Source organism: Rhinopithecus roxellana, chromosome 1, assembly GCF_007565055.1.
Source record: "Rhinopithecus roxellana isolate Shanxi Qingling chromosome 1, ASM756505v1, whole genome shotgun sequence".
NCBI lineage: Eukaryota > Metazoa > Chordata > Mammalia > Primates > Cercopithecidae > Rhinopithecus > Rhinopithecus roxellana.
Genome location: NC_044549.1, coordinates 22782879 through 22798394, shown reverse-complemented (window position 1 = coordinate 22798394; position 15516 = coordinate 22782879). Strand labels below are relative to the sequence as shown.

The 15516-nt window shown below is 37.8% G+C and overlaps 1 pseudogene; it reads right to left on the bottom strand.

Annotated features, from left to right (window-relative positions):
* Window positions 1–15291, bottom strand: part of LOC104654242 — a 70019-nt pseudogene extending 54728 nt beyond the window's left edge.
* Between the last annotated feature and the right edge of the window lie 225 nt (window positions 15292–15516).

The window sequence follows — 15516 nt, the reverse complement described above, 5'->3', positions numbered from 1 at the left end:
TAAATTGTGTCTAATTGCATCCCAGGGCCCTCAGATTATTGAGGACCATGCCTATTACCTCAGCCCCTCTACCCCTTAGCAGTAAGTGTCCACACAGTTACCTTGCTCCCTCTAAACCAGGCTTCTGTCGTCTGCTTTCCTTCATGTTTAACCGTTAAGATCCTCCCCAAATCTCACTTTCTCCATGAAGTCTCCTCTACAGAGTTTAGCCCCAATTAACTGACTCATCTTTGAACCTTTAATGTAACTGTTACCTTGTCTGTATCATAATACTTAACATTTAACTATATGCCATCTTGATTTAATCTCTACTTAATTAATGTTATTTGCTAGCCAGTTTGGTTACAGTCACCTTAAAATCACCTCATATTTGTATCAGTTTCCTTTATTTATATGTATATATAAATATACTATCTACCTAATAAGGCCAAGTGGTTCTAATCTACCTTTTTTCATATTATTATAGAATGATGGAGCTATAAAGAGCATAAAACTCCTCTAGGCCATCCTGTATTTTTATAAAGGAGGAATCCAGGACCTAGCAAGTGCCCAAGGATATGTCATTTTTATGTCTGAAACGGAAGTTGGGGCCATGACTCTCAGCTCTGTGCAGTTTCCATTGCTCTAAACCAGCCATAATGAAATCCTTTCTATTAACATTTATTTTTATAGAAACAAAGCTTATGCATACGTACATCTATGAAAATGAAAAATAGGAGTCAGCTGTAGCCGAACCCTAATTCACTCTAGAAATGGGTCATGTTCATCCATGGATATATGAACCAACCAGAGGGAAAAATAAGCCACTACCAACTCCATAAGAGGTGTCCCATCAAGGACATTTTCCTTTTAAGTTAATGATAGTTTCAAATTGTCTGTGTTTTGATTTCGTGTATACTTTTTTCTACATTTAAAGCCTTATACTCACAGAAAATTACAAAATAATTTAAGCTCCAGCAAATATTTTTGTTACAGAAAGATGAGATAGGGTAATTAAGATAGGATTTTAGAGAATAAGACAAAATAAGATAAAATTAGAAAGGAAAAGTAGAATAGAAATATAAGTACAAGAAGCTAACAAAACAATCTCAAACTTCTGACTGATAAGAAAATGTGTTCATGTATATTTTTAATGAATTTTTGCAATGTCTATAAATCATCTTAAAATATTTCAACATATATCGTAATTTTTTTTTGTTTGTTCCAATTAGTTTAAATGTTCACTATAGGAGAAGTCTGTTGCCTTAATCAAAAATATGCTGTCCAGGGGTGATCAGATGGGGATTTAAAAGGGAACTTTCTAATCCAAATGCGGCTAACAAAAGTCTTCTATTATCCACGTCTCCACCAGAACAGAGGCTTTCTAAATGAATATTGTGAATGTCAGAAATGGGTTTTAATTAACAGAAATACTGGCCTGTTGATCACCACAATGGATATTGAAAATTGGCTCTTTGACATAATTAAGGGAATTCAGATACGTGGCTTGGCTAAACATACTTTAGACACTTGTCTATATTTGTTTTAACAGACTATGTGCTAGGCTTGATTCCCTAAGTCCTGACTCCAGCTAGTGGCTTAACAGGAATATTGGATGGCTGGTGCTAATTATTCATATAACAGAATCTTTCCATAGAGTGTTGTTCTTGGCCTTAAGAGACTCTTTCAGACAAAGAGTAGCCGAAGCACATAAAAGAACAGAGGGCTGGTGTGTCACTGAATTTACAGAAAAAGTAGCAAGAACTGAGTTGAAGCAACTTTGTTACTTAATGTTTGTTCATCAGTATTTGCATGGTGGCAAAATTTGACATGAGATGCAAGTCCATGGAAGAATGGCTGCCACTCCCTCAATCATTTTTGCTTTTATCATTGCCAAGCCCATTACTATTTGATGATGCTGTGTTAGAGCACATTTTCACAGGTCAGTTGGCTAAATAGGTGGTAGAGTATATCAAACTGCTAGAGTATCTGGATTCCATGGTACACATTTAAAAGAGTAACATAATTTCTGCTAACACTATTTAAACATATAATGAATAATTACAAGTGCCAACTGCAAAATGCATGATTAGGTACATAGTTCTGCTGCAGGATTTAAGTGGTACGTGAGCAAAAAGTTTGAGCATCACTGTTCTAAGCTGCCTGCAGGTCTATCTTGGCTAAGGACACTTACACGTCTGTTAGATGTGGTTCATCTGATCCCACTTACTGCTTCTGCTGCATGGTTCACCCTCCCACTTGCCTCAGTTAATTTACCCTCTGCAGAGCAGCTCACCTGAACTCCCCCCAGACCTCAGGAGTGACAGCAGAGAAAACACCACCTAAAAAATGATTATGGTAATGCAATAGCCCAGAACCTACAGACGCATGATAATGTGGGTAGGAAGAGTGCTGAGAGAAAGTGGGACCTGAACGTCCATGTGAAACCTGCACCTAGTGTGCAGGCTAGAGTGGTTGCCACAACAACCCCTCCTTAAGGGCCAATTTGCAAAGGCTGCCTTGCACCCAACCGAGCAGGACTTCTGAGATCAAGCAGTAGGTGAAAGACTGAACTCTTCCATCAGGGACGATAACAGGGTGATGGAGGTATTGGAAATCTCTTGAGGTAAGCAGTGTATGATATTGGTGAAAACTCAGGGTCTCCTTCTCCAGGCATAGAAATTGGCTATGCGAGTGGTGATTACATCCAGAACGCTACTTCTGAAATACACAATTAGACATTTCCCTAACTTAAAGCGTTTTCGCAATTTCCTATAACTTTCAGGCTGACAGTCAATCTCCTTAACTGAGCACGCAAATGCTTCATAACGTAGCACATTCCATACTTTCTGGCTTCATCTCCCAATACTGCCAGAAAGCACTCTGCATTCACTATGGCTATCTCCAATGAGGAGCAGGCCTCCAGCTGTGTCAGGTTGTTGTCCCAACTTTGGGACTATACAAAAACTGGTAGGTCTGCCTAGAGAGCCTTTCCCACTACTTCACCTGGCCTGCACCTCTTCCTCAAAGACACAGCTCAAGTATCATCTCCCAGACCTCACATTTCCATTGTTTATTTCCTTGTGCCCCTAAAACAACCCTGATCTGACGTTCATTATATTGTGCTGTGTGTATTCATTCATTCACTGGCTAGCTCTCCTTGCGATTTCCTAACAGGCAAGGCCTGAGGAAAAAGGAAACCAGCTAATTATATAAATGAACTAAACAACGACATAAAAGGACCTGGGAGATGGAGGAGTTGGGATAAGAAGTAGAAATGAGGAACAGGAAGAGGTTCAGAGGCAGAGGGAATCAATGGGCTCTCCCCACCTGCTTTCCCATCCCAACATGCTGGCCTTCATCCCTGCTTTGTGCTCTGTCAGAAACACCAGCAGGGCTCAAAAACCAGCCCTGCCACTTAGCTGTGTAGCATGGCATAAATTACTAATCCTCTCTCAACTCCAGTTTCCTCCTCTCTAAAAAGAAGATATAATTACATTAACTTCCGTCATAGTTATTATAAAGATTAAATTCGATAATGCTTATGATGCACCAGACACAGAGCCTAGCACATAATAAACACAGGATAGATATTAGCAAAAAAAAAAAAAAAATGCATTTCTAGCTCATGTTGGAGAATGAGAGAGCACACTTTTTGCTGTTTTGTTTTTTATTTTTCTTTAAGTTCTACATGTGCAGAACATGCAGGTTTGTTACATAAGTACACATGTGCCGTGGTGGTTTGTTGCTCCTATCAATCCGTCATCTAGGTTGTAAGTCCCACATGCATTAGGTATTTGTCCTAATGCGCCTCTCCCGCCTTGCCCCCAACTCCCTGAGAGGCCTCCATGTGTGATGTTCTCCTCCCTGTGTCCATGTGAGAACATACTTTTTCTCAGGCTTCATAAGGCACATGGCCTGGACTAAGGCATTGGACTAGTCTGACATAAAGTTATACTCTGATCCAGAACATTTCATCTCAGTGTTGAGCATATTAGAGCAAACCTAAATCAGTCATGTCACCACCAATTTGAGTCCATTCTTTAGCTGAAGGATGACAGCAATAACAAGCTCGGGGTTGGGGTCAGGAGGATTTTGCTATTATCTAAAACAACATAGTTTTAGTGTCTTGACCCTTAGAAAGAAAATAAAAAGGCATGTGAGGTTGTTATACGAAAGATCTAAGGAGGATCCAGCCCCACCACAAAAGAGGCTTCACTTAGCAGGGCCTGAGCTTCGCAAGCCTCCTGAGAATGCTAAAAAGTTATTTTTCTTCTCACATGCATAGTAACAGAGTATTTGCCTGTTGACCCAACCACTAGATTGGATTCGGAGGTAAAATATTATCCAGTTGGATTAATTATTATATCACATTGGACTGGATGCCTCTGCCATGCATCAGATTTCTTGGTTGGTCACTGATTAATAATTATCATCTTAACATTCTAAACATGCTGCCTGATTAGTAGTTCCTGGCAGCAGTGGCTGATAGCAGTTACTGGAATCTCTCCTTACTGGGTGATTACATAATAGCTACACCTAGCTGCACAGCTGGTCACGATAAGCCACAATGTTTGTCCTGAAGATACTGTCATGTTCACCACACTGATCTCCTTATCATTTGCTCAGCATACTTCACTTTTGCCACCTTTGTGCCTTGCTCTCTCTTTCCTTCCCCTACAATGACTTTTCTTCCTCTCTAATTGTCCAATTCTACAAGTCCTTTAAGGCCCAAGTCAAATGCCCCTTTTGACCATCATGAACTCAAGTAAAAAAGCTTGTTTCCGAATTCCTACTGCACTTTATTTTCTATGCAGTGATTTTTGTTTTAGATCCTCTTTCTTTACTAGCGCAATGCCTCACACACAGTAAACACTCAATGACAGTTTATTGAAGGCATGAACTAGTGACCCACTACAACTAAGGCTGCAATAGATTACTTGAAAATATAAATAAATAGGTCATCTTTGTGAAAAGAAAACACTCTACTCCCTATGAGGAAATCCTGCTTTGTAACCAACAGCTAAGTCCACTTCCTGCTCTGTGCCTCCTGAAGGGCTTGGGAAGCAGACGCTAGGCGGAATGCATTCTAGAATTTCACCTCTGGCTTGTCACCAAAATAACTTGGCCTTGCCCTCAATCCGTGGATATTGAAACTATGCCCTAAAGTATTAGCAGCAGAGTTCAGAGTTAGAGAAATTTGGAAGTGATGTGATGACTTTAAGTTGATGCTTGGATTGAAGAGAAAAAATGTCCTCCACTTCATGGATCCACTCATTCCTAGAAATGAGAGTCTTTGAGGGCCTAGAGGTGATCAAGAGTTGGGTTAGGGTAAAAGTTAGGGAAAAATAGAGGAGATTTATATAGACTCAAAATTCAGGAATTATTTTCAATGGTCAGATTGAGCAATGGCATGCTTGTTACGAAATAGAACAGCCTCACCAGTTAGAGATGCATGCTGCAAAATGACATGATTTCTGGGATTTGCTTGAAATACTCAAGAGAAAAAAAGGAGGAATGAAGAGGGAGAGCAAGGTCTGCAAAATGTTGACAGCTGTTTAATGGATTGATTAGTGCATGAAAGCCCATCATACTAGTCTCTCTACTTATGTGTATTATGACGTTTCTACACTAAAAAGATTTAAAAGAAACACTCTTTTAAGACAGTAGTTGTCCTCTTCTAGCTGATCTCCACACAAGAGTTTTGTCTGAAATGACAAAGAAGGGGGAAAGGGAATTATTATATAGATCACCAGATTTTGCCATCTGATTTAATCCAGACAACTCCAAATGTTATGTGCTCTGTTAAGAAAGTCAAAAATCTATGTGTGCACCATGACCTGGAAAAGATATCCATTGTCTTCATTTCAAACACACTAAAAGTTATTTACATTTTGTCCTCAGTCGAGACTTCAGTCGTACTCCAGTAGACCAGTTCTTTGGTGTTTGTTTGTGGAGTGGGTAGAAGGGAAGAGAGATCATAAGTAGCCTATAGGTTAATAAAATTCCCGGCAGCACACCTGGTAATAATCTTGGTAAACATGTAGTTATTCAGCATATCTGTCCTGATTTAAATTTAGCTGTAAACCATTAATCAAATAAAGTATCTTTTACAGAAGTTAATTAATAACTCTGTGCTTTTCTTTACTTTTTTTTTCTTCACTGTAAGGCAAAAATCAAAGAAATTCAGACCTTTTGCTGTTGTCTTAGAGCAAAATAGCCCAAATTTCTATTCACAGAGTAATGTAAGACACCAGATGGATTTGTTTTGTTAAATGTAGCTTGTTGCTGTTTGCAAGTACCACCAAGGACTGGAATCCTCAGATAACTGAGGAACATTTTTTCTTCATTGCTATTTTTTTTCCCTGGGATGAGCATATGTTTTTAGAAAAAAACTGTACATTTTTTGGTCCCAACGTCACTGAGTATCAGATGGTAGAAGATGATAGAAGAGACAGGAAGTAATTTAATTGACTCGCCTAATAGAACTGGCTTGGTAACATATTACAGGAAAAGGAACGCTCTAGTTAAGGTTAAAAAATAAAAATAAAAATCCTTAGCAAGCCCCTTTATCAGCTGCTACTTGCATAGAAAGAAAGAATTTTACAGGGTTTGTGGGCCTAATAATACTTTAGCAGATCTAGGCTTTGGGAAGTAGAATTGACTAAGCTCAGCTTAAAGAAGCCGGCAGAGATACTGAAACTGGCAGCTGCCTACATTTTTACATTCTTTTGTCATTAGAGTATTATGTTCATTCAAATGTCTTTGGAAAAATCATCTAATTCAGCATTTCTTAAATATGTTTATGGAATTGAACTATTATTAATCATTATAAGAAAAAGTGCTTCATGGTCAAATGAAGCTAGGGAAATTCTGGGTCAAATCAAGTTCAAGTGTTTCTTTACTTTGAGACTCTCCAGTACCTTTAATATGTTACTAGGTATCATGACTCTTCAAGAAGAGAAATGCTGTAAGACCAGAGCAGTTTTCAGAAATCATCTTGCAAGACTAGTGTTCCAAAAATACACTGATGACTATGATCTGAAAATAAACCCAGGTACACACACATAAACACACACACACACACACACACACACACACACAGAGTAAACATTAACAAGCTGGAAGATATTTGTGGACCATTTTCTTTACTGGTGTGAATAAGTCTAAAGGCAACTACAATTTTATGCCTACTGACCAGGGAATCTCTCTCTTTTGTTCAAAGAAATAAGAAAGATCTATTTTTCCAGCAGCCCTTCAGACTAGAATCTGGGCAGCTACTTCCTTCCTGCTCTAATGCTAGCAAATCCAGGAACCAAGAAACTGTTCAAGAAGGAGATGCCTTCCTTTCTGCTTTCAGGTAATGAACATTTATTACTGTGGCAAAAAAGCAGGCTCCCTGTAAGCTCCAGGGAACTTACTAAGACCTGGCCCTGACTTTCTGTAAACCCTGAAAGAAATCAGTAGATAAATTACTTTCATTCTTTCCTTTTCTCATTAAAATAAAGCAAGTATCCTTTAACTATCTTAAAAGCCATGGCTATCTATTCAAAAAGAATTTAGTACATTTATACAGTAAATGACAATAATCATAAACTGCCAAATGGACATTTGATGCTATGAATGTGATTGTTTTAGCTGTCTTGACATAAAAATTAAAACAATTCCACTCCAATAATCACAACTCAATTCTGATAATAATAATTAAGACTATGACAAGAACTGACCCCTGAACTGGGAGACATGTTTATTCAAGCATTACATTCAGTCACAACTCCAGTTTCCTTTTCCATTTAGTATTTGTCGGAAAGGAAAATTACCGCATGTTAGCCTGAATTGTTCATATCCTTGGGACACTACACCAAGAGCTCATTTCCTCTCCATAGTGTTGAAAAAGCAAATGCAAATTGTCATTACAAAGAGTACAAATACCCTGATGCATAAGCCAACAATTTGCCTTGTTGTCATTTATGATAGGAACAGGAAGGAGCTTGATACAGAGAAGAATAATTAAATATCTATAAATACGTTAAAGTTTTGGAGTAGGTTTTGTTTATTTGCTTGCTTTTTATATTTTTATTAAACATGCACACTCGTAGAATGATACATGCCTACCATTACTTCTTGTTTTGATTGTATTTTGATTGTATTCACTGATTCCATTAAGAAAAATGCTCATAAATGATCTTTTTAATATTTTCAGTAAATACACTTTTATTTTCTTTCAGGAAAAGGAAATAAGACATTAACTCCATTGGAGTGACCCCCCTATTTTGGGGATCCCAACCCTTCATGCCAAGCATCCTGTCTCCAAATATTCTCAAAGGTTCCACCATGCAGAATACTAGAGCAGTCAGTGCTAGGTTCTATGGGGAGAAGCAATTCAACTTTTCCCAGCTGTGGTTCTAGATTGGAGGTAAAGGAGAAGAAAGCAGAGAAAAGGGTGATTAGTAACTAAGAGATGTGACCAAAAGGAAATCCAGAGGACTCCTCAAAGGAAGCTAGAACCTTTATTTTTTATAATTTTAAGTGTATATGATTATATATAAATTATAACTGATTAAAGGGATACAGGTGTGCTAGGTATTCAATGCAAGGCACTGACACAGGAAAGGGAAAGAAATTTTTGTGTGTATGTGTGTTTTGTTTTTTTTGTTTGTTTGTTTTTTTGTTTTTTGAGACAGAGTCTCGCTCTGTCTTCAGGCTGGAACACAGTGGTGCGATCTCAGCTCACTGCAACCTCTGCCTCCCAGGTTCAAGCGATTCTCCTGCCTCAGCCTCCCAAGTAGCTGGGACTATAGGTACATGCCACGACACCCAGCTAATTTTTGTATTTTTAGTAGAGACGGGGTTTCACCATGTTGGCTGGGATTGTCTCGATCTTTTGACCTCATGATCCGCCTGCCTTGGCCTCCCAAAGTGCTGGGATTACAGACGTAAGCCACTGCACCTGGCCGATAGAAGGTAATTACTTAGGCAGATAGTGAGAGTAAAGGACTTCTGGGCAAGACTAAGCAGCCCCAAAATCATTTCTTCTCTAACAAAGAGCAACCTGAAAAATTGAGCTGCAGACATAGCTGAAAGCTGGCATGGGTAAATGCTGGCAGCTGTGCCAATAGAAAAGGGCTAACTGGAAACCAAGTATGTTCAACATGGAGGCGCCATCTTCTATTTTTTCTGTCACCAAATGTACAGCAAAGAACCAGGCAACATGGCCCCTACCAGGCAAAGAACCCATCAGCATAATAAGAGGTTAGGGTGGGGCAGCCAGCTTTATCACACACTATACAAACGGCACACCTAGTACTAACCAGTTTTTTGCACCTTATGGAAATAGCACACCTGGTCTGGCCAAGTTTTTTATGCTCTATGTAAAACAGACACCGCCTCCTCAAGCTCGTCTATAAAACCCATTGCATTCCACCACAGAACTGGCAACCCGTTTCTCTGGGACTCCTCTCTCTGCAGCAGAGAGAGCTATTCTTTCTTTCGCCTGTTAATCTTCCACTCTTAACCTCCCTTCATGTACCCACGTCCTTGATTTCCTTGGCATGAGGCAATAAACCTCAGGTATTTACCCCAGACAATAACAGCGCTTCAGTAAAAGGGCAATAGGAATAACTGGTGATGCCCCCATGTGCATAGCTTTATGTTTATGTTCCTGAGATTCTTACATGAGGATTTTGTCCTCCCGTGAATAAAAAAAGGTGGGGGGGGGGGGGGGTCGTTGTTTGGTTGTTTGTTTGGTGTTTTTGGTTTGTGTGTGTGTGTGTTTTGCTATTTGCAAAGAGAAAAACTCTAAACTCTAAATATGAGCTTTATTTATTACATTCAACGACAAAGCTTCCCAACAAATCTAGAAACGCTTTGAAACGGCCCAGTGATGTATGGATAGACACACTCGTTTGTGGTAGAGGTCAAGCATATGTTCTAACCACCAAATGGAAAGTCTGGGCATTTTTGTTTCTTTTTCTATTTTTGCATATGTATTGTTTGAATTCACACCACCAACTTGAGAATACATTTTCAAGAACAATATTACAAAAAAAGCAACGACTTGTAGTATGTTTCAATTTTGAATAATATATAGCTACCAGTTTTCAATTATAAATCAATGGAAATTATATATTTCTCATTTATTTAACACCAGAGAGAAAAAATACTTCCACATGATTAGATAAAAACCCAGTTTTTGTGCTTTCAGCATAAAATGCCCTTCATGTTTTTCTCCCTTTTTCACTTCTTCTGTTATATAAAGGAAAGATTTCAACAGAAACTTACGAAAGAAGACAGACCAAAAAAAATCCCTTATTTGGAAGTTGATGTGTGATGCCAGTTCTGAGAGACTACAGTGGCTTTTAATATAACTTGTGTAAGCCCAGAAGTCCATGTAACAACTTTATGAAATGATCCAGGGTAAGATAAAAGAAGCATTCAATCAAAACCTAAGAATAAAGCCAAGGTTAAATTAAGCTATGTTTACCAGAAGTTACAAATTAATGACAAAGGTAAGCAATTTTATATTTAAAAGTATATATATTACTTTAAATATTTTATTTTTAGAAAGCTTTGTTACATTGTTTGTGTTTAAATAAACTTTTTATGAAAATAATTTAAAAGTAAGAAAATACATTAATATCAGTTTACTGAAGATTATGCCTAGTTCCAGAATGTAGTCAAGGTACTTCATCACTATCCAATAGGAGCCTAACTAGTTAAATTAAAAAGTGATTTAACCTCCTTAAAATAGGCTCTGCAAATAGAAATGCTAAACAATAATTTCACATAACAGCCCCTTTGAATATTTTTAACTAGTAGTCAGAACTGGCTAAGAAAAAGACATACTCAGCTAACATCTGCAGCATTTGATGAGAAAATTCTATCTCATCTCAATGCTGAGGTGGATAGGTATTTATGGAAAGTCACTGGTGAGCAGTGTAGCTCTTCACAAATATGGGCTTTTGTCTTCTTCATACTCACATATTGACTCATGGATTTTCATGTTTTTCACTCTCTTTCTCACAGTTTTATCTCTTCTCCATTCAGTCCAACCCAGTCTCTATGAATCAGCCCACCATAGTCTAGGTGCCAGCCTCAGTGCTACTTACACTATTGCTGAGACAGAGCCTGAGGGGGAACTCTGTTGACAATGGTTGCCAAGCCAACTGCAGCAGCTACTCAGTCAAGAATTAGGAGTGAAGTCTAAGCCCATGAAACCCAGGTGGGCAAAAGGTCAGGTGCAATCCTACATGATGGAAGGAGAGAGCTAAGTTTGAAGAGTTGGGAGGTAGATTTCAATATGGCCAGAGATAAGATCCAATCCTAGCAATAGTCTACTACATTCAGAGGGATGGTGATTGGGGAGAGGGTAAAAAGCAACCAGCATCCTCAAGGACCACCATCAGACTTTATTTATTATTACAAACAAATGCCTCTAGTCATGGTAGACCAATGCAGGCATCAGATTATCTGAAAGTGATGTCAAAGTGTTCTTATGCTATTGCACACATTCTATTCTTCTAAGTAGGATATATCCATAAATAACCTCTTCTGAAGAGTTATAGAATTGTCACATTGAGAAAAATCCCTGGAGGTCATAATAAGAAAGATATAATTGAATCTTTGTCTTTTGTGAGTAAACATCCTGATATAGTGAACTGGAAATGATTAATGCTTTTCTTCTTTCCTTGCCAAAAGACAGTCATTTGCTTAATTCAATAGAAACAGAAAAGCCTTTTTTCCCATAAATGGAATGGAACTCAAGTGGCTTTCATAGGCAGAAAAAAAAATGAAGTTCTCATTCGATTATTTATGGAAGTAATCCAGTTTTGGAATAATAACACTCTCCTAGTGGTTTTCCATGGAATTATGACAATAGGTAGTTACATGCAAATTCAAAGCTGGTTCAAGTGAATCCTCTGAAGCAGGACTCCACAGACACCACAGAAATATGAGGATATAACAAAAGGTGAATATGTACAAGTAAAAATAAGAGTGACATAAAACAAAGCAATGGGAAGATTTTGATGGGAGAAGTAGATGCAAAAAGAAGATTTCCCACGTATTTTTTGGTGGAGTATGGAAACCCTAAGTCTGACTATTCTGTTATGAAGCTAGTAGCCTCTGTGCTGTCTTTCAGCCCTGCCTGCTTCCCTTTGTGGTCGTGTTTTATTTTTACACCCATGAGAATCTAATTCAAACAGATGTCTTGCACACAACCCTTGTTTATTTAGATTATTTTAAAATCTGTATCAAAGGAATGAGTAACTGAATTAATGTGTAATGTGAATACTATTTACCCTTTTTCCACCTTCTTCCTTCTGTCAGCTTAATGTCCTCCTATTCATTTTTCACTTTCCAGAAGTTGAGGGAAATACCAATTGTATGTGGGGAATTCTATTTTGGTACATAATAAGGGGATTTTCTTGATTGTTCATGTTCTGTGCACTCTAGGTTTCTTGGTGCTTTTTGTATCTTCCATAATCATTGAAAACTCCCCCAAAAAGCATAGGTTATTTTATTATTACATTTATTAATAAAATCCAACAAACTTTTCTTTATAATTCCATTTTTTTCTATCTTGTGTGAGTTTGGAGGCCACAATAATGTCAATGTTGTCTTAACATTAAATCTTAGTCGAAGAGGACCATGGCTCATTTTTTTTATGTATGCATACTTGATATGGCTTTGTTGCTTTAGTAAACAATTCAAGCAGTGCAGAAAAATACAAAAGAAACATAATTGTCACCTGAAGTCCAGCAGTCAGATATTTCCAATGTTAGTGTTTCTCTGAACATAGGCCCCAATGTATCTCTGTGCCTACAGACACATATGAAAATGAATATATAATTTTATATTAAGGGGATCTTTCTATTCAGGCTGCTCGAAATATAGTTTTTTTACTCAACCATATCTTGGACATGTGATTCCATGCTTATAAAATCAGAACTCCAGCCAGGTGCAGTGACTCACACCTGTAGTCCCAGCACTTTGGGAGGCTGAGGTGGGCAAATCATGAGGTCAAGAGATCGAGGCCATCCTGGCCAAAATGATGAAATCCCATCTCTACTAAAGATACAAAGATTAGCTGGGCATGGTGGCAGGCCCCTGTAGTCCCAGCTACTCGGAAGGCTGAGGCAGGAAAATCACCTGAACCTGGGAGGTGGAGGTTGCAGTGAGCTGAGATAGCACCACTGCACTCCAGCCTGGGTGACAGAGTGAGACTCCATCTCAAAAATAAGTAAAATAAAATAAAATAAAATAATAAAACAAAATAATCCTCGCAGCTTGCAAGGCTGAGTGTAATCTGGCCCTGCTCATTTTTCCTATTGCATTGGTGACTTCTCCCACCTTAGTCATCTCACTGGTCTCCTTGTCATTCCTCAAGCAAACAAAGCTTATTCCTACCTGATGGCCTTTGTGTTTTCTGCTTCCTTCTTCCTGATGCTTTTTCTTATGTTTTTTCTTGAGAGACCACGTCATGCTTGACATTTAGATCCCACCTGAAATATCCTCTATCTAGAGATCTCCCACGATGACTTTATATGAAGGGGCTACTCAGTCCCTCTACATTTAATCACTCTGAGTTATTTTCATGAGAATGTTATCTTTGTCTGAAGTTATTTGATTAAGTTGTCAAATGACTGGGACATTTTTAATTGAATCATCTTAACAATAAGGAGATTAATAAACCAACCAACTGTACTTCAAGCAAATCAAGACATTATCAGAAGCCAAGACTTGAGGAACAATGGGCATGACTTTAGAATAACTTAGGGATCCTTGACTTATATCTACAAACACAAAAAAACAACTGGAATGTCATCCAGAGCATACCAAGAAGTCTCACAGTTATCATTTTTAAGTTAAAGAGTTTAAACCATCCTGGTATAGCTTTCTTTATTATCATATTTATAAACTGCAAGACAATTGTCAAAATATAAATTTTAGGTACTTAAGCTTCCAATAAGTAAAATTATCTTTATGTTGTAAGGAAGATTAGAAGTTTAGCTTCAATGATGAGGTCCCTAAGACATAAAAATGGTAATAAAATATTTTTTCTCAAAATCTACTCATTAATAAACAATCTGGCAATGGAGTCTATAACCAGATTTTCTGTGAGTAATTGTAAATATAAATAACATTATCATTTGAGAAAAACGTGCATCTCTTCTCTGAGAGGAAAATTTTTAGAAACATTGAGAAAGAAGGACCTGATTCAATTAACACGAATACCATGGACATTTGAAGAAAAAGGAGACTAATGATTCTAAAAATCCTTGAATAAAGAGCATTTTATTTGATTTAAAATAAAAGTGAAAACCACTATTTTGAGGGCTGTTTTGGTTATTTCTTAGTAATAAATTTACAGGGCTTTAGGACTCTCAGAAGTATCCTGAAAAATGTGAACATGGGCACTAAACATATACATTAAAGAATAATTAGTAGAAAACAATTCCTGTAGAATTCAGGACAAAGTGCTTACAGTTCATTTAAGTTAAAAAAATGTATTTTCCGATTTAAAGGATACTTGGAAATTAAGCATGTCTTTCTTCCCACTGAACTATATTTTTTAAGACAATTTGGGGTCTTCAGTTGGCCATGAATGTCTATTGAGTATGGGTGTGTTTCCTCTACCCAGAACTTGAACTCATTAAGGGAGTGAAGCATTGTTAATTTCATACTTGTATGGAAAATTCACTTGTAGAAAGGCCTGCTGTAATTGAAGCATTGTGTCGAGCATTCTAAAGTTGTCAAATGAAATTAAATGATGAGAATGATTTTGGTGATGGTTGTTTTGTACTATTGGGGGGAATCAATTTTTCTATCCTTTTATTAAGCATCTTACAAGTCTGCAGTGTTCTTCCCATTACTCCCCAAATATGATAGTCAAAATCTCCCATTCCACTTGTACAACATTCATATCCAGTCTTTTTAGGGCTCCCTTTCCAGGTGTTTTTAAGGGTTTCAGTGATTGCATGTACATGTTCCACAACTCTGTGTAGGTTGTTGGATATCCATTGTCAATTCAGGCAGCTGCTCCACAGATCTCTGCTGCTGCAGCTCTCCAAAGTCCAGACCACAGTGTTCAATAATACTTTACTGAAGACTGGGGCATTATAAGGGGAAATGGGGAGTCAGAGACAGAAAGCTTAAAAATGAAGTTAGTTATTTCTCCTCCAAAATACAATTGGTCATATCTTCTCACTGGAAGTCTCTCACCTGATCTTCATCCTCCTTAATGCTGACGCTCACTGCCAACAGGTTCCTTCCCATAGACAGAAGCATTCTAAAAGGACCATTACCTTTCATGGCTCCCCCTGCTTAATCAACATGAAACCATAAAATGTGTAGGGATGCCACTCTGCCCACAAGAGTCAAGGTTTCCTATAACAGAACAGTTGAATTTTTCTTTATTCCTAACTTTTCCAATACAGAATGGCATTTTAGATTTACCTATGGATAACTGGAAGGGGACATTAGAGTTTTGCCCAAAAGTAAAACACAATCTTGCCCAAGGATAAATTACGGCTCCAC